The following is a 24,112-nucleotide window of genomic DNA, read 5'->3' on the forward strand; positions in this document are numbered from 1 at the left end:
GGCCTGGGTCGAGTCCTCTCTCTCGAGCAATAGGCCCTGCTCATGCTGACAGCAGAGTCTAAAGCACACAGGGATATTAAACTAGGAATTGTGATTCCGGTTTTCAGCGCAAACGCATTGTCGAGCTATCAAACAGCACACTTTCCAGTGTTTGCGCTACATCGACACAACCACTTCCCAGAATTGGTTTATTTACTTATTGTAACAGAACCAAGCAGTGTTGGATGGAACGTTTTGAATTCATTTGAATCATGCAGAACATTTTATATCATGTTTTAAGATGGACGCCAACCATAGTCAAATCAGTCTTGCGCCACGCACCAATGGGAGCAGTCCAGCCTAAACCGTCCCGCCAAGACTCTGCTGCACCGGAACACAAGAAACCAGAGACCTGCGCCATGTTTCAGCCTTGTTGGGCCTAATCAGTGAGGCCCACGAGCAGGAGTCCCGGGTTTCGGCATACCCTCTTCCACTTGGGCAGGCAAACTACATTCAAACCAGGATGGAAGGAAAAAGTTGAATTACCAACAACTTCTGGATCCATTAAACACGAATTCACAAATAACAGGGCACAACCCCCACTGTGTCAATGTTAAATCTTCCACTTCTGAAAATGGTGTGGCCTGCTGTATTGAGTGATGGAGTGGTAGAGTGAGTGCTTGACCGGCCGGCTATCTTTTCTGGTCACTTGACATATCCATAGTCCCACTGGTTGCAATGGCAGGGAACGCAAATAACGAGAAGAAGTCACATATGCTTGTTGTGAAGTGTGAGCAAGCAAAATAAAGTCACATATTAGTTACATCATTTATCAGAGTATTCCCCGTGCTACCTGCTGGGATAAATGTGCAGCAGAAGCAGTGAAATTATTGGGTACCTCCCAGAGATTATGCATCAGTCACTGGAAAAAGAACATAAGCATTGCTCTTAGTTGGCTCTTCTTCCTGCCAGTACTAGAGTGATAAGAGAGCATAGTCTTCATTGCTCGTAGTTGCCTCTTCTTCCTCCCAGTACCAGAGTGATAAGAGAGCATAGTCTTCATTGCTCTTAGTTGCCGCTTCTTCCTCCCAGTACCAGAGTGATAAAAGAGCATAGTCTTCATTGCTCATAGTTGCCTCTTCTTCCTCCCAGTACTGTCAAGTGTCAGTTGTGGAGAAATGAGGGGAGCTGGCTTATACAAGCCCATAAAGGTTGTGGAAGGGTTGGGTTGGCTTCCAATAGGGAAAGGGGGATACCATGTCTCCCCAAAGGGCACACCACTCTTTCTCACCCTCTTTTCGGGTCTTCGAGACTTGATTCTTTTCCTGATGTTACTCTGACCAAAGGGAATGAGGTAACAATATCCCATCAAGGCCTCTGTGACTAGGGGTTCATTATGAAATGGAAAGAGGGGGGGTACCACACATTTCACTCCCCCACCCCAAGAACCCTCCAAACAGGTGATCCTCCCTTGCTTCTCCACGCCCATGTCAGGATCGAAAAGGGACGGCCTTTTCCTGGCCACCTGCACAGAAGATCCAAGGGAAGTATAAGTGAGAACAACCTCAAGTTTCTCACATGCCTCAGTGCTTCCTAACCCTCAATTTAGCGCTCCCGCGGTCATTAGCACTGTCCAACCAAATCTAACATAACCAACTTTGCATAATGCCAAACCGACATGGCATCCTATAACATAAGCTGCCTCATTAATAGATACTGAGTGATTGTGCACAGGTACAATGAGTTTCAGTGCACTATAATAATGACTCATTGGCTTATCAAATAAGCAGTAGCTGAGCTGGAACTTAGTGTATAGGTACTATTATCAGAGTAGGGGGTTATGCCCAGCTCCCTTGCAAGCTGTGAAAGTCTTCCACAAACTCGTACAGTACAAGGAATATCATTTTTTCCATAGTCCCCTTCATTTCTTTCTATATTGTCCCTCAGACAGATGCCAGGGCACTAGTTAAGAAACTTTTCACCATGCAAGTGCAATGTTTCATGGTGTTTGCAATGGGGCGAATATTGACTACTCCAAATAGATATACATGTTATATATTATTTTTTAAAAATGAAGAACCCTGATTTTTCAACCCCATCCTGTCCAATTTCCATACCAACCATAAATACGAAAGGGGGATATGAAGAGGAGAGGAATGTGTAGGGCCAAAGGTGAGACCTGTGTCAATAAAATCAGAACTGATGCACATTTTTCAGCAGGTTGTAAAATGGGGAGTTTACATTTATGACACAGACATATTTTTGCACCAAGACAAATGTTGCCACACACCAAATACCAGGCAAATCAGAACTATAGTGGTGCAATGTGTTGTAACAACTAATTGAAACAAATAATGTGTTTCATTGAACATGGTGCATTATGAATTACTTTGTATCCAAATATCATGTAACTTAACATTGAATATAACACACACTGCAGTGATTGCAAAACAAAAGTACATAATGTAAAAAGAATGTTGGTTTTATATCACCATTTTGCATGAAAAACTTGCAGATTTACAGTCATTACATTTTAATATTCTGTGAGAAGATGACAGAATGTGTACAATACCTTATAAAGATTGAGTAAAATGTGCAGATAAGGACTACAGTTATTAAATTGTCATTACCAGTAAGAATTCTATTAACAGATCATTTTTCTTTTTTACATGTAACCCTTAAATTGTCCACTTTCTTGACCTCTGGTTAGACCTAAAATGTGTGTTTATCCAGGGGCCATTTATTAAGACAATGAATGCAGAGGTTACATTTCGATAAATCAAACCTTGTCATTAATCAGGGACTGAGCCATTAATAGAGAAGTATAGGCACCATTGTGTGTGCTCAAAACAACATGATGCGTTTTAAAATACCAGGGAAATCGAGCTAAATATGAGGTACACATTGGATATGGCTAACATCAGTGGACTTATGGCATATTTCAAGGTCAGATGAGGACATGAAGAAGCGTTTCATTAGGAGGTTGGCTGGGGATCTGCATGAAAGGGGAGGGAGCAGAGACATGGAGCAGGGGGGCAGGTTTAATGACAGCCACCCCAGAGAGTTTGGTGTGACTTAAGTCAAAGTAGTCAGTGAGAGCATATGTTTGCTTATAAAGAGATATGGGTGAGTTTCATTATCGGGCGAAGTTTGAAGAGGAAGATAGGGGTCACTAAAGGGAGATGCCTAGGGTAGATTAGGTTGGATTGGGAGGGATGAGAGAGAGAGACAACATTGACAAATGTGCAGTTTAGATGAGAAATTGAACAAGGGAATTGGGAAAGAAGGGGAACAGGACAGGAGGAGTAGTTTTCTGTGGAACGAGGCAGCTCTGCAAAAGGAGGAGGCAGAGCAATGGGAAGGGAGGTTAGGGGCACAGGGAGAGTGACTTGGGGTAGGAGGATGTACTGGAAATGGGTGATCAGAAGGAGTAATATTGATACTAGAATATGGGGAGAGTTCTAGGGTGGGACTCTGAGGGAACAAAAGGGATGCTTACCCTGGCAGGTGGGTGCAGAGTGTTCTGGGTGTAGGAGTTGTGATCCTTTTCTCCTGTCAGGCCTGATTGTGCTCAAGCAGAAGTTGCCCTTAGCCCGCTTTCTTTAGAACATGCATGTACTAGCAACCAACAGAAACAAGACATGCACAGGAATATGCCAGTAGTGGCTAACAGTACAGAAAACATGTGTGCAATAGGCTGGTAGTGACAAACAGAAATATAAATTGGAATGCAGAGTAATATTTTCAAACGTTGCATTGAAGCAGAAATGACAGACACATTACTGAGTGGAATGTATTGTCCTGCTAAATTATCACTGTAAGATATTAACTGGACAGGAGAAATATATACAAATATAGTACCAAGTATTGCCTTTTCATGACTGCATCCTTTAGTTTCTCGAGTCACTTAGTATTACCATTAGTATAGAAACTGTAATCGTTTTGTTATTCCTCTAAATGCAAAATGCAGGAGAGGCAGCCACCAGGGGACTTTATAAAGAGAATGGAGCAGATTGGGGACAGCTAGGATATACAAAAAGGCCTATGTCTGAGCCAAAGTGCCCTATAGTTATTTTAAGACAGTTATATATGATTGGGCAGAGCACAACAAAACACACATTCCTACAGAACACAATTGCTGTCCTGGAGCAGCTTTTATGCAATTTCTGTACATTCGGGGCAAATGGAAGTTAGCCAGAAAGAAAGGTTACCGGAAGCGGTGGAAAAACAAAATTAAAAATGGATCATAGAGGATTTTCATGTGAACTTATACCATGTATTTTTAAACTGATGAATCATAGATGTTTCACAAAGAGCGGGCATTCTTTTGATCCTCAATTTATGGGATTTTGAAACAAAGACCCAGCAAAGCTTGGAAACCTGGATACATAATTAGTGCGGGTGCACATATAAAGACATATCATTAGAATGCGTTTATAGCACTGCTCTGCAAATTGAATCATCACAAGGCGCTTTTGGAGATGTAGGTTTGTATGTATGGACGTCTTATTTTCCTGGCATAGACATGCCAGACTGAAAGCATTATCAGTGCAAGAGAAAAGCACTGGCTTGACTTCCGGGTGGGAGTGTGTGGCAGGAGAGCTGGAGCTCCCAGCTTACATGTGTGTCTCTGCTGCCCCAGCCTGCCTTCTGATCCCCACAGGGGACACAACTCTGATGAACACTTTAGGTCCGACTCACAAAGAAGTTATCAGGGGCGGGTGTGCCTTATCCTTGGCTGACACCTGGAGCAGCCTATCCGATCCACAAAACAAGTCATTGCAGGAAAATCTGAGTTACTCCAGACATACCACCGGTAAATCAGGTGTAAGTCACTGCTACTCAGACTAATCTCTGTTGCATCTCAAATATCCCTCTCTGGGTTTAATTCAAGTACACGTTACTCCAGGTTTATCAGCCCACCCTTTTCTTTACAAATTCACCCGATGAGGTTATATATCGTGTGCATTTTCTTTAACAACTTTTAAAAAGTCATAGGTTTGCCTAAAATATAAATACATGTTGGTTTTGTAAAATCCCTGAAAAACTAGATTTCTCTCAATTAAATGTACAATTTCTTTTTTTTAATTATTATTGATCATACAGTTAAAGAAATAGCTTTTGATACATGACAACTTAAAATCAAAGAAAAAGAAAATACATAAATAAATAAAGAGTATTTGTGATTCTGGGAAAGCTGATTGTGTTCCCAGGGGATGGACACCAGTGTATAAGGTATAAAACATCTGGCATTGGTCAGATAACCAACAGGACAAGCAGTTATGCCCAGCCATAATTGAGGGAGAAGCCAGTTTGTGGAGTTTGTATTGCTTTTAATTGTACATTCCTCCTGTCATTGCAGAAGGAGATGCCTAATTAAAATGGAGGAACCAGGCCTGTGTTGTGTGGATTGCATTTCCCCAGATGGGGGGCAGGAGGGCTGCCGACACTCATTGCACCCCTGCCATCTTGTGTGTGTAATAAGCCACCCCCGCGCCCAACAAAAAAACACAATCCACATAAAGGGGCCGTGGTGTTGAAATTGCACTTTGGGTCCAGTCACAGATGTCATTACAACCAACTTCAAGTAGCACCCATGTCCACTTTCAAAGAGTGGCCGAATACATGTTTGCCTTCAATTAGTTACTGTTTGTATTTGCTGTCTCACATGATAATAGTGATGAAATAATGTGAGGTACGCCTTACTAAGAGCAGCATTTTCAATAAAACAACTTTCATCTCCTGACCTCAACCATCACACGTCCTTAACCTGTAAAATGCCCATTTAGTGTGTTGTAATCCAGATGTTTTTAGTACTTGGGGAATGAGTGTATGTTTGGTTACTCATAATGCTGGCCCTTCAGACGTGTTGCACTTCAACTCCCATCTGCCCTATCCGGGTCACTGGTGAAGGATCATGGGAGTTGAAGTCCAAACCATCTGGACAGCCACATGATGCATGCCCATTCAGAGGGCATACCCACTACCTGTAGTATAGTGTTAATGACCTTGGGGTTGGCCGGTAATAGCCCGGCACCACAAGCCCAGGTTGGTCAGAGCGAAGAGAGGGGCTGAACAATGGTTCAGGGTGATACCCCGCCCAGCCTGCCTACCTCAGCCCATGGTACTTAACGCTATGAACGCTGCAGCGATTTCATTCAAAGTACTTTGTTAAAGGAAATGAGAATGCAAATAATGTGAGAGGCCCATTTCCTTTAGAAAGAAAACACAAACAAAATGGCGGCCATCAGTACTGGTAAAAGGACAGTGGTCTTTTTATTATTTCTTACATCTTGGCGCACCGCTTAGGTTGACAAGGTGAGATGTTGGCGGATAAGTGTGTATGAAAGGGTGGCTCTGCGAAGATTGAGTTTGAGGAAGGGCGGGGGAGGGTGGAGTAAGAAAGGAAGGGCTCTGTTTGGAGGGGGATGCAGCACCTGGGGCCTGGCGCAGGAGAAGCGGAAAACAGTTAGGGCCTCATTACACGGAAGGCGGTGAGCCATGGCGCTATTAGCGCCATGGCTCATGCCGGTAAAATACCGGCACCGCCTTGGCGGAAAGGGGATTTACCGCCCCATTCCAAGGTTGGAGGGGCGGTAAATCCCCCTTCCACCATTGCCCTTCCCCATTCCCATTTCTGCCCCATAGGGCTCTATGGGAATGGGGAAGGCGCTAATTACGGCACCGCAATTTTGCGGTGCCCTAATTAGCTCCGAGGTCCCTTAGCGGGTTGGTTTTTAACGCCTGCAAAAAGCAGGCGTTAAAGCACCTACCCGCTAAGAGACCTCGTAGTAAGGCGGTAATGGTTAACGGTCACCGTTACCATTAACGGTGGCCGTTAACCATTACCGCCTTCCGTGTAATGAGGCCCTTAGTGGCTTGGGGGTCCTGGAGGCAGGGAGGGAAGACAGTCTTATACTTAAAGATATACCCCACATTCCTGACATCCTGATTGGCTGGCACAACTCCCCCGGATACTAATAAGTATTTTTTAATAATGGTTGTCGAGTTTGTATGGTGCTACCTCTCGGCTTCCATCAATTATAGAGCTCGGCCAGGAAACTCCCTATTTACGGCTAGAGGAGGAAAGGATTTCCAACATATCAAACCTCATATGTTCTTTTTCGCCATCTCTCCGTGGATTGGAAATCAGTTATAACTGCGTGGAAAGAGGTCACTCTTAAAACATGTTGGGTCCGATTTATAAACGCGTTTCACAATGAAAAGCGCCTTGTAAATCAAATCCGTTATATTCTAATAATACATAATATCCAATCAATATAGGATTTAAAAACAAAAATCACTTCTGGAGACTCAACTTCACCAGCACCGTTTCTTTAACAAATGTCTAACGCACACTAGCGACACGACGCTACATATATGTGTTTAATTAATGGCATGAATGAAAGAATGATCCGCACAGAGTTCTATGCAAATTCGGAATTATATGTTGCTTTTGAATGTCCTGAACGTCTCGCGAGGATAGCTCAGATGCAAAGTGCTCACCTTGGAAGCAAGATGACACGGAGCAACACAGGTTCCAACCCCGTGTCCGTGCTTAGAAACCTCTGGGTATTAAGCACGTTATAAATAACCTATCATATCATATCATATCATATCATATCAAACGCAAATATTCATGTCAGTCACTAAGAAACGCAGCATGCACCCAGGCTTGGCGCGGACAGCACAGACGCCACCTCCATAACTGCTTCAGCTCAGCTGCAGGAGAAGAAATAAACGAGGGATTGGCAAATGCTAAAGACCCAATTGCTGAAATTTCCCAGAAGGATCAGGGCTAGCACGGTACGGAAGCCACACTTGGGAAATCACGTTCTAATTGCGCGGGATAGGAGAATGCGGCGCTAATGAAGGTTGCCCGGCAGAGACATTCAATCAGGCATGGTGGCAAGCCAGTGGCGGCTCAGACAGGCCGCTCCCATTCCCACTCCCACTAAACGGAAACAGGGCAGTCTCCTGCCAGATGGGACTTGCCGCAGGATACCTCTCGGATGCCTGACGGTCCCTCTGTACGCCACAAGCAAGCGTGAGCAGAACCATCTCCCGTTCCGGAAGCAGCTCTCTCTTCCTCTCCCCTGCTGATCTCCTGTCTGATACTGCACTAGTCACCTGACCACCCTCTGAACCACGGGCACAGGTTGCTGCTTGTCCAGTTGCACTCCCGCACTGCCTCCTGGCAACCCTGCACTTGGGGCTGTATCTGTAACCCTCCTGTCCCCCTACCCGCACTATCCATTACTTGTCGTTCGGCACTTAACCTTGCACTGCCACCTGTGGCCGCACTTCATGTTTTTCAATGTTTAGATCCTATGTCCTGCACTTGATCCTCCTCCCCTTCCCCCTTCCTATGCACTGGCGCGTTCTTAATGTCACTGGGCCTAGTAAGATCGCTGTCTTGTCCCCGCCTGTTCCCCTCCCATGCCTCGTCGCACCTTGAAACACTTGTGTATAGGCGCTATAAATAAAATATCACATCATATCATAAGCGTGTCCAAACTGAGCAAGCACACACAAGGGCTGTATGCATAATGCTAAAATAAAAAGCACACCGGACATAATAACTTTGCAATATTCACCCCGCCGGAGCCTCGCAGCCCTCTATCCCCACTCAGCTCCCTTCCATCGCTGTTATATGTTCAGCACTAACCGGGAAAGGTACCTTTGCCTCACTAACCTAGTAGTAAGCGAGTGATGTGCGCTGTATTGTGAGGACTGTTCCCTTCCCTGGGAACCACCCAATTTTTGGCCATGACCCTAATTGTATTAATATTGCCTTACTTGCATTGTGCTTTCTCTAAACCACTTTACCCCCAACCATAATGGGGTACTGTAGTGTCCCCTTGGGTGGACCTCCTCACACTCTCAGCCGTTCTCTCACACAAGGAATGGACCGACACAGGAGCTGGGGTGCAACACCTCTTATCTTTATTGAATCTTGACACCAACTGCCGCTCTGCGCGGTAACCCCTCCCCTTCCTGACACGTGGGACACAGCCCACTCGGCAAGTGATAACAGAGAGAGAGGACTGTTCCTCTCTTCAGTAATACGGTGACGACACCACAGGTACTCATTTAGCTACCTCAGTAGGGTGTACAACTAGGATGACTCTGCCAGGATTTGAACCTGCAGATCCATCACAGATGTCAGCCACGAGTGCTTAACCTGCTGAGCTATCCTACCGCCTCCTCGCCACTAACTGCCCATGTTAACCTTTCCTTACTATCCTACATTGTACACTAGTCACAAAGACCATGGTGTAAGGATTGTTCCCGCTGGTAATTAGGCCTAACACTCCAATTAATGCACAGCTTTGCTGCTTCCCATAAGCCAAGGTTGTGCTCAATAACTAGCAAAATGAAGTTAAGACCTAAAACATATGAACAATTACTTAATTAAAGCATCGCACATCTCTTGTCAGCCACTGAATTGTCTCTTATCAAAAACTAGCAATTAACACAATGGCTCACACCTTGAAAATCATTAGATTGAAAGAACATCAAAGCCTTTCCCAACATTGGGCCTCATTACACGGTAGGCGGTAAGGGTTTACCGGTACCGGTAAGGGTACCAGTATCGGTAAACCCTTACCGCCTTACTATGAGGTCCCTTTGCGGGTCCGCCCTTAACGCCTGGTTTTTCCAGGCGTTAAGGACGGGACCCGCAAAGGGACCTCGGAGCTAATTACGCTACCGCAATTTGCGGTACCGTAATTAGCACCTTCCCCATTCCCATTATGCCCTATGGGGCAAAAATGGGAATGGGGAAGGGCCTTGGTGAATGGGGAATTACCGCCCCCACTCACCTTGGAGTAGGGCGGTAATTCCGCCATCCACCAAGGCGGACTCGGTACGGTACCGGCGGCAACCATGGCGCTAGTAGCACCATGGTTACCGCCTACCGTGTAATGAGGCCCATTGTCTCCATCAAACCTTCACTTCTTCCAGAAATTACAATGAATTCCAAGAGACATTCATTGTGACCGTCCAGTGATTGTCTCAGTTTCTCCTCCCATATGACGCCATGAAATACCTTATAAAAGGAACAATTTCAAGGAATACAATGGTAGTCACTTCTTCAGCCCACACACATGATCCCATAAGCAGGGATTTTAAAATGTCCTGGCTGTATGCAGAGTGTTTGATGCCTTGGACACGGTGCTTCTGCGATGCTTTGCGTAGCCAGTGATGTCAAAGTATTGGAGAGGGGCATGGCTTTTTCTTTCTTCAATGCACACTTGAGGGAGAGACCTCTGGCTACTCCTATATCCGTTAACTAAATTAAAAGGGCTAACCGGAGCCAAAAGCATCCAGGAAAACTTTGAAAACCCTGCTTTTAAAAATAATGTCCCTCTCCTTCACGGAATTTTCTCCCTTTGTCCTGTCTTTCTTGTTCCTCTACTCCTCGTGTATGTTAGCGCCTCGATGCCCGCGGGCTACCGGCGCTCCAGACATAAATAAAGGAATACAATAAATAAACACTCCAACCCATTTTTCTAAGACTTCAGGAGTGTGGCTCTGCGCGCCCACAGGCTGCACACTCCTCTCTGCAGTGTCCTGGCAGAGTGGCACATGGGGGTACAAGAGGGTTCCAGGCACGAAACAGTTACACCATCAACACATGTCAGCACTATATCGACTTCCCACAGGATTCAGTCAATGGGAGCATTCTACTCTTTCCACGCCAGGGGCCACCTTGTCAATCAACAGCTACCAACGTACCTGCGTGCCGTTCCGATGCACACACTGGCGCACTGCCCCCCGGTGCACACACACAGGCAGGCAGGCCTGCATCAATGCCAGGGCACTGGCGGCGGAGAGGTTGGAATACTTGCTCAGGGGCGCGAGCAGCCAAGGAGGAGGGGTTCGCGCCTCATCATTAACCTATGGGCACTTGGCTGGGGGTCTCTCACTGGCAGTAGCAGGGGCTGGACGCTTTTCATGCTCCTCCTCTAGGTTTCCAAACACTCCATGCTTGGGTGGGACAGACGTAAACTCATTTGCTTTTAGGAAGGAATTCCTGTTGGCACTCCAAAACCCCAACCCTTGTCTGCATGTGGGGCACTACAGCTCTCTAGGCTTTCATTGATATGTTATGTCACCATGAAATGCATTATGGGATTTGTAGTCTTAGGCCACGTCCTTTAAATATAAATAACATGTGGCCCCCAACAGTGGTCTTAATATTATAATTAAAGTGTGAGTCCACCTATTATTATTATAAATGCATGTCGCGTGGGAGTATTCCACCAATTATTTCCCAAGACAGGATAAATTACACATCAAACACATTCCACTTTATATGTGTAGAGCTCCAGTAGTGCAGACCCCTCTCACCAACCAATGCTCCTAGAGAAGTAGTACTGGAGAACTAGTACTGGAGAGGGACGTCCTAGAATTATATGTGTAGAGCTCCAGTAGTGCAGACCCCTCTCACCAACCAATGCTCCTAGAGAACTAGTACTGGAGAGGGACGTCCTAGAATTATATGTGTAGAGCTCCAGTAGTGCAGACCCCTCTCACCAACCAATGCTCCTAGAGAACTAGTACTGGAGAGGGACGTCATAGAATTATGTGTGTAGAGCTCCAGTAGTGCAGACCCCTCTCACCAACCAATGCTCCTAGAGAACTAGTACTGGAGAGGGACGTCCTAGAATTATATGTGTAGAGCTCCAGTAGTGCAGACCCCTCTCACCAACCAATGCTCCTAGAGAACTAGTACTGGAGAGGGACGTCCTAGAATTATATGTGTAGAGCTCCAGTAGTGCAGACCCCTCTCACCAACCAATGCTCCTAGAGAACTAGTACTGGAGAGGGACGTCCTAGAATTATATGTGTAGAGCTCCAGTAGTGCAGACCCCTCTCACCAACCAATGCTCCTAGAGAACTAGTACTGGAGAGGGACGTCCTAGAATTATATATGTAGAGCTCCAGTAGTGCAGACCCCTCTCACCAACCAATGCTCCTAGAGAACTAGTACTGGAGAGGGACGTCCTAGAATTATATGTGTAGAGCTCCAGTAGTGCAGACCCCTCTCACCAACCAATGCTCCTAGAGAACTAGTACTGGAGAGGGACGTCCTAGAATTATATGTGTAGAGCTCCAGTAGTGCAGACCCCTCTCACCAACCAATGCTCCTAGAGAACTAGTACTGGAGAGGGACGTCATAGAATTATATGTGTAGAGTTCCAGTAGTGCAGACCCCTCTCACCAACCAATGCTCCTAGAGAACTAGTACTGGAGAGGGACGTCCTAGAATTATATGTGTAGAGCTCCAGTAGTGCAGACCCCTCTCACCAACCAATGCTCCTAGAGAACTAGTACTGGAGAGGGACGTCCTAGAATTATATGTGTAGAGCTCCAGTAGTGCAGACCCCTCTCACCAACCAATGCTCCTAGAGAACTAGTACTGGAGAGGGACGTCCTAGAATTATATGTGTAGAGCTCCAGTAGTGCAGACCCCTCTCACCAACCAATGCTCCTAGAGAACTAGTACTGGAGAGGGACGTCCTAGAATTATATGTGTAGAGCTCCAGTAGTGCAGACCCCTCTCACCAACCAATGCTCCTAGAGGACTAGTACTGGAGAGGGACGTCATAGAATTATATGTGTAGAGCTCCAGTAGTGCAGACCCCTCTCACCAACCAATGCTCCTAGAGGACTAGTACTGGAGAGGGACGTCATAGAATTATATGTGTAGAGCTCCAGTAGTGCAGACCCCTCTCACCAACCAATGCTCCTAGAGAACTAGTACTGGAGAGGGACGTCCTAGAATTATATGTGTAGAGCTCCAGTAGTGCAGACCCCTCTCACCAACCAATGCTCCTAGAGAACTAGTACTGGAGAGGGACGTCCTAGAATTATATGTGTAGAGCTCCAGTAGTGCAGACCCCTCTCACCAACCAATGCTCCTAGAGAACTAGTACTGGAGAGGGACGTCCTAGAATTATATGTGTAGAGCTCCAGTAGTGCAGACCCTCTCACCAACCAATGCTCCTGGAGGACACATAATGGAGAGGGACGTCATATAATGGAATTTTTATACCTCCAGCAGCGCGGCCACCTCTGATCAATCAATGCTCTTTGACCCCATGTTTAATTGGTCGTCAGTCAAGTAATGGTTTTCAAAAAAATGGTTATTAAAAGACCGATTTACAAAGAGCGCTCTGTAAATGCACAGAGCGCTCTTTCTAAATCAGACTGTCCACTCCTACCGCACAAGCAGGCCCGCATCCAGAAGCAACATTGGGGCAGAACAGGTACGTGTTTGTGTGTTCGTGCTGTCAGTTGTGTGCTGGTGTTTTTGTGTGTTTGAGATTAATGGGGAGTCTTGGGTGGGGAGGGAGGCAGTGGGGGCTGAGGGAGGGTGGTTCAGGGTGTGAAACCCCATTCCCGATTTCGAAAAAACCCAGCAAGAGTGGGTGGAGGGTTAACAATGTCCTTTTTTTGTTTTTGTAGGCCGCCTAAAATTGTCCAAAACAAATTGGTCTTTTTGTTAGGCGACCTATACAAATCGAAAAAAAATGACATAGAACCGTTTAATTTGCGGAGAAATCACCCAAAAACAGTGTTTCACAGTATCAATTGAGTCTGCATTCACATTTAATTTGAATTTTTGCACACACATGTTGACCTGATAAGGACTATTTTGTGACTCTCTCAACATTCAGCAGCTGCACAGTTAGCAGTGACTACGGTGTATGGGTACTGCTTTGTGCGGGGCTTCTGGGTGCTATGTAATGGGGTACACACAGCAGTTTCACAGTTAGGGGTGATATTTGTGTAATTGTACTATGCTGTGCTTCTGTGTGATATACCAAAGGACACGCACAGAAGCTGCAGAGTTTGGGATGAGTGGATATTTGTACTGCCTTGTGTTCATACTCGTCTCAGTGACGATAACCATATGATAACAGAATTAAAGGAGAATCATTACAAGGGTGTTCATACTCGTCTTAGTGACGATAACCATATGATAACAGAATTAAAGGAGAATCATTACAAGGGTGTTCAAGCTCGTCTCAATGACAATAAAGAGACAATAGCAGAATTAAAGGAGAATCATAATCAGAATGTACATACTCGTCTGATGAAAAAAGATATATTAATAGAATTGAAACAGAATCATTATAGAGTGTTCATACTCGTCTCAGTGACGATAAAGAGACGTTAAGAGGATTGAGAGAGAATCACTACAAGAATATTTCTGTTTATCTCAATATCGAGAAGGACACAATCCCAATGAAAGAAAGAGAAGTTGATGAGAATCCCAACAAAGGGATTCATACTCAGCAGAATCCAAGTAAAAAAACATGAGGAAAAATGAAGAGATTGCAAGAGAAACAGTTAGATGGAAATATATACAAAGGAAAAAGAGAGTGAGCTGCTCATAAAAGGAAAAGAAGTTCATTCAAGAGAATCTGAAGGGTTGTCTAACATTACCTTGGGAAAAGGAAAGAATACACCTTAGTAACAAAACCAAAGAAGAAAGTCTTAAGTGAAAGGAAGACACTGTCAAGGTGAAAATATCAACAAAGAGACAAAGGAGTTAGATATTGAGAAGAGGCCAAGACTTGAAGAAGTCTTGAGGGGACTGTATGAACGGATCAGGGAAGGCAAAAAAGACTGCTTTGAAGATCAGCCAGTGAACAGAAGATTGCTGCAGGCAGAAGACAGGCGAAGGGAGTCATTCTCCTTCCTTTAGTCAATAAGATAGTGGTGGGGTCAGTTAGGCTTAGTTTGGCCAGTGGACATATTCTTTTGAGACCTTTTCACCGATAACTGATGAGCACCAACGATCATTCTGTCAGCTAGGGAACTCCCCATAGAAGGAGGGATGGGTAGGCATTTTCCTTTTCTTTAATAAAAGAACATTAAATGTACTAGTCCTTGTACTTTTGTTAATAAAAATGTGTTTTTATTGCTCTTCATGTTATAACTATTATTGTTTTTATTTTTATATAGGCCATTTTGGGTTATAACATTTCCCATAAAAAATAAGAGTACTAAAAGAGAGAGGTTCAAATGCAACTGTACCCCGTTTTCAAATGTGTGAATCCAATCCTCTACACTACTCATGTTGTCATCATGATGCCATATTATCTTACATTTACACCTTGCTCGTGGGTAGCACAGTTTGTTTCTAGTGCCACACCGAGTGTGTGTGTGGGGGGGGGGTACATGGGTGCAGTTTGTTTTCTTTGTGTTGTATTGACTTTGTATGACAACATGCAAATATAAAATATAGGTGGGAAGCTGCTCACTGATAGGCAGGTGTTTCTGTTGCGGCAAAGGGTACGTAACGTGCAGACAGACACTTTAAATGTTGCTGGAAAGTAATGTCTAAGCATGCTGGAAAGTAATGTTTAAGAAAGCTGGAAAGTAATGTCTAAGCATGCTGGAAAGTAATGTCTAAGCATGCTGGAAAGTAATGTTTAAGCATGCTGGAAAGTAATGTCTAAGCATGCTGGAAAGTAATGTTTAAGCATGCTGGAAAGTAATGTCTAAGCATGCTGGAAAGTAATGTCTAAGCATGCTGGAAAGTAATGTTTAAGAAAGCTGGAAAGTAATGTCTAAGCATGCTGGAAAGTAATGTCTAAGCATGCTGGAAAGTAATGTCTAAGCATGCTGGAAAGTAATGTTTAAGAAAGCTGGAAAGTAATGTCTAAGCATGCTGGAAAGTAATGTCTAAGCATGCTGGAAAGTAATGTTTAAGCATGCTGGAAAGTAATGTCTATGCATGCTGGAAAGTAATGTTTAAGCATGCTGGAAAGTAATGTCTATGCATGCTGGAAAGTAATGTCTATGCATGCTGGAAAGTAATGTCTAAGCATGCTGGAAAGTAATGTCTAAGCATGCTGGAAAGTAATGTTTAAGAATGCTGGAAAGTAATGTCTAAGCATGCTGGAAAGTAATGTCCACGCATGCAGGTATTTAGCTTCGGTATCTGTGAGTTGTGCTATTGTTATTTTTGCTGAAATGCTGCACATGCGGGTGTCATTAGAAGAGAGAAATCTAGTGATCACTAACTCTTCTATGTCTATTAATGGCGATATGACTGGTTAAATTGCTTGTGGACATACATCAATGGTGGAACTGTGGGATTTTAACAGTTTTACAAAAAGGTGTGAACTTTCCAACTCCTCAAGCAGCGCCTAGCATTAATACACCACTGGCGTTAGTTAATTGTGCAGATTTTCAAAAACAGGTACCATTCGCTCTTCGCTACTAAAACAGTGTGTTAGAACTGATATAATATTGTTTTGTCCTCATTGTATATGTTGGCCTATGTCCAGTCGCTTTGTGAGGAAATCCGTATTACAAGGTCGTGACCTCAAGTGAATCAAGCCTCCATTTTAGGTTAGAACCGCCATTTTAGTTTATCGTACAAAGTCACCCTGTAGTCTAAAATGGCCGTCTCGTGTGCTCTTGTTCTTGCTTTAACCTCTCCAACCTCTGTAGGGGACTTAATGTCCAACCTACCTTCAGGCTACATGTTAGGGTCATGTAGACCTTGTCCTTCGTTGACCTCGGGATCAGGGTATTACTTGAAACAGCAATGTTAACCTACAAGTGTACAAGAACAATAATGCTATCCAAATACGACATGGGAAACATTTGTTTGATCTGTATTAAAACGATACGTAAAGAGTGTAATGTTAAATTAAAGAATAATGGAGTGTGTCAGTAAATGTATTCAAAAGTAAACCGCATGCACGAGATATGTAAATTAGGAAACGAACCTGGCGCGACCCTAGCCCAGTGTATAATTAACTTGTAAGAGGCTGGCCATCATTATAACAAACTGTATAAATACGCTGATGTCCAGCTAGCAAATTCTGCTCACTGCTCACATTGAACCCTGCTGGTGGTCTCTGTGACAAATTGACAGCCAAATAGCTATTTGTGTACTTTGTTCGATACTGTTCAGTTTTGTAATAAAGATTCTGGGAATCTTTACAAGCCTGTGTCAGTGTATTTTCCTTTGCATGGTGTAAAAGCCTTAATATTGCATTTTTCTGATTCCACAAGTGGAGTTGTATTTCTGATTCCAAGTGGGATGTTTTGTCATAGTTCCACATCTGTAAGTACAGAAGATTTGTTGACGTTCTCTGTCACCATTTCCCCTCTTAAAGTACATCTTGAAAGTGTTGCCATTTACTTTCTACATATTCCCACCTAAAACAGCGAGAACAATTTAAGGATGTCACTGCCGACTATGAGAACAATTTAATCCACACTGGAGGAAGAAATTAAATTACTGCAGCCTGGAGTGACTACATCCCGGGGCCACAGAACTAATGACTCCATCCTGGAGAAACATCAGAGTCCATCAATCACATATTGAGAGGATGCCAAAGTGCAATGCCTTCCTGCCCAGCTAACACACTGTCCATTTCACAACCTCCGGCATTCGCTGGCAAGGCCATGCCAGATAAACCTACATTAATGCCACTACTCGCCGGCACCGATTCCCGCTGTCTGACACCAGCCACTTAGAATGTATTGCCAAGGTCACGGACTTCGAGGATATCTTGTGCCCAGTTCTTAAGAAAGCAACATCTAGCTGGCAAATCTTTAATCCCACTCTTTCCACGCTGTGAACTTGCTGACGATTGCCGCTTCTTTGAGCTAGGTCAGCAGCTTCGATCAAGGCTCCAGGAGTGTACCGAGAACCCACAATTGCAAACTTCTTTGCATGCCGTTACTTCTAATTTGAGCAGTTCTTCCACTGACGGAAGATTATATGCACATATCACGTGTAGCCGCCCACAGCTCACTGCTTTTCTTAGCATCAAGTCTGGGTGCGGACCAGCACTTGCTGCAGAGAGCAGAGAAGCCGGAGGACGGCTGCAGTGACTACTCTGACACGTTCTTCACACGCTGCATTCATGGATGAAAGTGGGGCAAAGACAGGCACTTTAAAATATATGATATATGATATGATAGTTTGTTTATATAGCGCCTACACAATGTGTTTCAAAGCGCTTCAAAGCAAGGGAGGGAACAAGGGAAAATACAATTACATTCTTACAGGCCATGAACAGTAAGGATGTGAAATTAACTATCGTACTCGGCCTGACGACATTTCAGATAGTGCAAGAGCTAAGACATAGATAAGGAAGGGAGGGGGAGAGTGGGAAGGACATGGAAACAGACAGGCGACTACCGTTCTAGGCCTGGTGACATTTCTGGTAGAGCCAGAGAAATACAAAGGTGAGGGAGAGGGGTGTAGAAAGGTAGGGGAGGAACAAAACAAGCGACTATCATACTAGGCCTGATGACATTTCAGATAGTGCTGGAGGGGCGGTGGGGAGGAAAAAAACAGTAAGGGGGTTGAGGGGAGGAGACAGATGAGGTTGCTATCATACTAGGCCCAGGGACAATTCTGATAGAGTAAGTGCATAGAAGAAAGTAAGGGGAGGAGATAGGAAAAGGGAGAAGGGAAAGGAGGAGAGAACAGAGAGTAAGCAGTCAAAAAGAGTGGGGAAGCAAGAGGGGAGAGCGAATACAATTGCAGAAGTCAATAGTAACACATAATGTTGCAAGCCAGGATACAAGATGAAGATGGGAACAGCATGATTCAGGGCCACCATGAGTACAAGATGCAAAGGAAGACCAGCTTGAGAGTTGAGAAAGGGTGACGCACTGTGAATGAATGAAGTCCATAAAAGTCAAATTCTGCATTGGCCACAAGACGGTGCTGGAGAAACCAGAATGTATCAGGACAGACGCCTGAAGGAGTAAGCTTGAGGAGGGTAAGGGGGGAGCAGGGTAGAAGAATCAAGCAAAACAGGCAACACCTGTGTGCGAGAATGGTGGGGGCACTAGGGAACATCATGGGGGGACCAGAGGGGGTGGGGATGGCCTGTGGGGACAGAGGGAGTAACACATGTTGGTGCATGCTTACCTGCTGTCTGAGCAGGGGGTCGTGCCCTGGGTCATCCTGGTCCGAACAGGAATTGCCCTTTTCTTCGTCAGCCCTTCGCTTAGGACGCCCGGGCGAGAGACGTCCTTGATCTAATAGTTAAGAGCAGGAAGGAAGAGGCAGGGCTAGGAAGGTGGGTGGTGCTTAGGCCAGGTGACCTAGATCCACTTGCACCTACTCCCCATCTGCAAAGGAAAAGAGGCTGGAGGGCTCCTTAAGTAGGGAAATAGAGCGGAGAGCAGGAAGGCACCAGGTGGGCGGGGCTTGCTAAGTGGTGAAAAAGAGTGGCAGGCAGGGAGGCACCAGGTGGGCAGGGCTTAAGCCAGGTGACCTAACACTGACATTGCAACATGGGGACAAGTGTAAGGGGTGTATGGGAAGCTAAGGGGTGCATTGGGAAATCCTAGTAAGAAGAGTTTTTACTTAGTATTTAATAAGCACCACTGGCAATCCTTAATGTGCAGACAATGCCGTTTCCGAATGAAGCGGTAATGCTGCCTGTACAAATATTTTAGAATTTAACACTGTTGACGCCAACAGATTCTGAGCAGCTTCTTTCAAAACGTGGATAAACAAAGTTCCTAAATATAATTAAACTAATAATAATTAGTTGTCACACCGCCCCCCGCACAAAAGACACGCCCCTCTATCACACCGCCCCCCGCACAAAAGACACGCCCCTCTATGTCCTCCTCTCAAGCAGCACTCAAATCCACACATCCCAACAGAGGCACCTTACTGCCTCAACAGGTTCCACACTGTAGGGCACGACATGGCACGCTTGACAAAACTGGAGTTTATCGCCCTTCACGTTTGTGGCAAGTTAATTGGAGGCTCCTTCATCACAAACAACCTCACTGTTCACGGAGGACTGTCCGACACAACACGGCGCGGATCACGTGACTAGTTGCCTAGCAATACTGCAACGCTTTGGTAACTTGCGTCACGTGACCGTTGTCACGTGTTTCCCTACGTCGGATAAAAGGAGTCCAGTTACTGACAGCCTTGCTTCACAGCTGTTCTTTTGGGATCACGTGTCGCTCGCGCTTCGTTCAGGACTTTTTTCACTTTGGACCACGGCTTTTGTACTACGGATTATTCTTCGTCTAAACCTTGGAACTTTGGATATAATTGGCTGCCGAACTGTTTTCCCATAACGGACTGCCTCGTGTCTTGCCCTTACTTGCCTTGGAACTTTGATCATCTGTTGCCGACCTCCACGCTGCTCTACGGACTGCCTTGTGTCTAGCCCTTATTCGTTTTGGACCTCGGTCCTGCCTTAGGTGGTTGCCTGCCAGGACTTTATCAAGCTTCACCCGGACCTGTTGTCCTTAGAACCTCCCTGGGTCCACGCTCCAACACTCACAGGTATTTCAGTGGTTCGGGTGTTTATACTCAGATACTGCATTCTGTATCATTACATAACCATATACCTTCCCTTACAGCGCTCCAGGGGTTCTTCCGGTTGTTCCTGCGTCCTGACTCCACGGACTACCATCTTTGGCCCTAACATTCATTCTGACAGGTATTACTGTGGATGTCAGTTTGATATTTGGGGACAGAGGGATAGCCCATACTCTGCACGACCATCAACTGTGTAACAGACTGTGAAGCCCATTTTTGGTCGTCCAGAGCATGAATCCCTCCACCGGGGACCCAGTGACCGCTTTGATACAAGCAGTGGCGTCCCTCAGGACTGACATGGCTGCCGCCACGACCGCCATACATAACCGGCTTGATGCCCTACAAAGCACACGTTACCCATTGCCCCCAGATGCCGAATTCGGGGATACTGTCCCCCCGAATCAGCCAGCCCCTGTTCCAGCTCCTACACCCACTCCTGTGTTACTCCCAAACCCTGTTCCTCTTGCCGCTCCAGAACGTTTCCAGGGGGATCCTCGGAAATACCGTACTTTCATTAACCAATGTAAGCTTCATTTTTTGTGCAGACCCTTGGCTTTTCCCGATTCAGTCACAAAGGCCGCATTTCTTCTCTCACATTTATCTGGGGTGGCGGCTACATGGGCAAATCCAATGTTGGAAAACAATCATCCCGCCTTGTATGATTTTGATCTTCTCACAGCGGAAATGGCCAAAGTCTTCGATACACGCCATAAGGCTCAATCAAGGGATCTGGAACTCCTAGACCTAACACAGGGTAAACTATCACTGATAGAATACATCGCTCGGTATAACCAACTTGCCGCTGAGACTTCTTGGCCTGAGGAGAAAAAGGCAATTGTGTTCTACCGTGGCTTGTGCAACACCATGAAGGATGCGCTTTCAGTGGTTCCTGCTCTTCCCTCGGTGTTTTCGGATCTAGTGGATCTTGCTTTACAGATCGACGCAAGGAGATCCGAGAGAAGGACAGAAACAACGTTCACTAGCCAGTCCGGTCCAGCCTCCTCTACCACTTCCGAACCCATGCAGATAGGTGGTATCCGAAGCCCGATAACATCAACCGAACGAGAACGCCGGAGAACGGATAATGCCTGTTTCTATTGCGGGTTGAACGGACACTATGTAAGGGAATGCCCCCGACGTCCTAAGAACAAAACCCCGGGTTTTCAGAGGGCTCGTCCATGAATCAGGGGGCACCGGCGAGCCTATCCACAAATCCCTCTGAACCCGCCTTTGGCCCCGTCAGACCGGTAGTAGTCCATGCCCTTATGAAACCCACTAGGGAGGTCACACATGTGGTTCATATTGTAATTGATTCTGGGGCTACCGGATGTTATATCGATATAGACTTGGCCCATCGTCTCAACCTACCCCTGGTCAGAAAAGAACATCCAGAACCCGTACATGCGGTTGATGGCACATCTTTGTCTTCCGGTCCCATCCAGTTCCAGACCGCTCCCTTGGAAGTATTGATCCAGAGTACCCATAGGGAAATCATGTCATTTGACCTTATCACTACACCCCAATTCGGCATTATAGTTGGTATACCTTGGTTACGGCAACACAACCCGTTGATTAATTGGGGAACGGGACAAGTCATGTTCGAATCTGAAGTGTGTCAGCAATTCTGTCTTGTGGAAAATGAGTCGCTCTCCTCTCCTGCCACAATCCTTGGTGCCCTGGCAACTACTCACGTTGATGACATTACACCAGACACTACGCATTCGCATACCGTGGGGGCCATCCTGGCTAACATTCCCGCCGAATATCATGATTTCCACATGGTTTTTGATAAAGCCACTGCGGAAGGTCTACCCCCACACAGACCATACGATTGTCCGATTGATCTGGTTCCAGACGCTCCTATACCCAGGGGTAAGATCTACTCGTTGTCACACCCAGAGGAACAGGCCCTCAAAGTATACATCCGTCAGGCTTTACAATTAGGGCACATCCGTCCATCATGTTCCCCGGCTGCCAGCCCAATATTCTTCGTGCCAAAAAAGGAAGGCGACTTGCGGCCATGTGTAGACTATAGGAGGTTGAATGCCATTACTATTAAAAACAGGTACCCTCTACCGCTCATCTCCACCCTACTGGACAGGCTGACAAGGGCTACGTTTTTTACCAAACTGGACCTAAGAGGGGCATACAACCTGATCCGTATGAGGCCTGGGGACGAGTGGAAGACGGCCTTCTGCTCCAAGCAGGGACTTTATGAGTATACCGTAATGCCCTTTGGGCTTTGTAACGCTCCCGCTACTTTCCAACGATTTATCAACGACGTATTCTCTGACATTTTGGATACGTTCGTGGTGGTATATCTGGACGATATCTTGGTTTTTTCATCCTCGTTGGAGGAACACGTCTGTCATGTCAGAGAGGTTCTTTCTCGCCTCAAGGCGAACGCTCTTTTCGCCAAGCCTGAGAAATGTACTTTCCATTCAAAAGAAGTGGAGTTCCTAGGTTTTTTCATCTCCCCCGGGGGTTTGTCCATGAATCAGTCTAAGGTTCGTGCTGTTATGGAATGGCCGACACCGGTTAACATCAAACAACTCCAGTCTTTTCTTGGTTTCGCTAATTTTTACCGACGGTTCATCGCAGGCTTTTCTTCCATTGTTTCTCCTCTGACCGCTTTGACCAGTCCTCATGTTCCTTACATTTGGAACCCTACACATCAAAAGGCATTCGAGGCTCTTAAGTCCAGGTTTGCTTCTGCCCCTGTCCTGCAACACCCCGACTCCGACCTACCCTACGTTCTGGAGGCAGATGCCTCATCATTTGCTCTAGGCGCTGTATTGTCCCAGCCGTGTCCAACCACGGGTAGTTTGCATCCAGTGGCCTATCATTCTCGAAAATTCTCGGCAGCCGAAACTCATTACACGGTAACCGAGAAAGAGCTGCTGGCCATCAAGGACGCCCTCCAGACCTGGCGACACCATCTTTTGGGGGCCAAGCATCAAACAGTGGTCTATACTGACCACAAGAATCTACAAGATCTGGCTTCCTTGAAATGCAGTAACAGCCGGCAAGTACGTTGGCACTTGTTCTTTGCTGCCTTCGACTTTGTTGTGAAACACCGACCAGGCTCCATCCACGGCAAGGCTGACGCTTTGTCCCGATCTCCCGGTGGGGATTCATTAGTTTCATTTCCAGACACGTTATTAGGGAAAAGCCACGTTGTTTGTATGTGTACACCCTCGCCAACCATGCTCACTGCTATCAGACAATGGGTTGCTCAACATCCTCATGCACTCACTGAATGGGACATTATACTCCGGGACGGGCTGCCGTTTGTCCAGGACAAGCTGTTTCTTCCTACCTGCGAGGTACGCAATCAGGCGCTTGCCTGGTCGCATGATGCTGCCATAAACGGCCATCCCGGGCAACAACGCACCCTTGAATTATTACATCGCTGGTGCTGGTGGCCATCCATGAGAAGAGACATAGAAAACTACGTAAACACATGTTCTATATGTGCACAGTGCAAAACACGCAGAGGACGACCATTAGGTTTACTTCTGCCGTTACCCATACCTCCCAGGCCATGGCACACCATCTCTATGGATCTTATCACTGATTTACCCCGTAGGCAAGGTTGCAATACCATATGGGTTATTGTCGATTCATATACAAAAATGGCCCGTTTCGTTCCCTGCACGGGCATACCATCGGCCCCAGCACTGGCTCGCCTGTTCTTTAAGACGGTTTTTTGTCTGTTTGGTTTACCACAAGTCATTGTATCGGACCGGGGATCCCAGTTTACGTCCTGCTTTTGGCGTGCTC

At 45.8% G+C, this 24,112-nt stretch overlaps 1 protein-coding gene across 7 annotated transcripts in view; it reads right to left on the minus strand.

Moving 5' to 3' along the window:
- Positions 1-24,112, minus strand: part of CACNA2D1 (calcium voltage-gated channel auxiliary subunit alpha2delta 1) — a 1,412,752-nt gene that overhangs the window by 646,680 nt on the left and 741,960 nt on the right. The gene's annotated exons all lie outside the window — the stretch shown is intronic.

The sequence above is a fragment of the Ambystoma mexicanum genome, chromosome 12, assembly GCF_040938575.1.
Source record: "Ambystoma mexicanum isolate Mex_15411 chromosome 12, UKY_AmexF1_1, whole genome shotgun sequence".
Lineage (NCBI taxonomy): Eukaryota > Metazoa > Chordata > Amphibia > Caudata > Ambystomatidae > Ambystoma > Ambystoma mexicanum.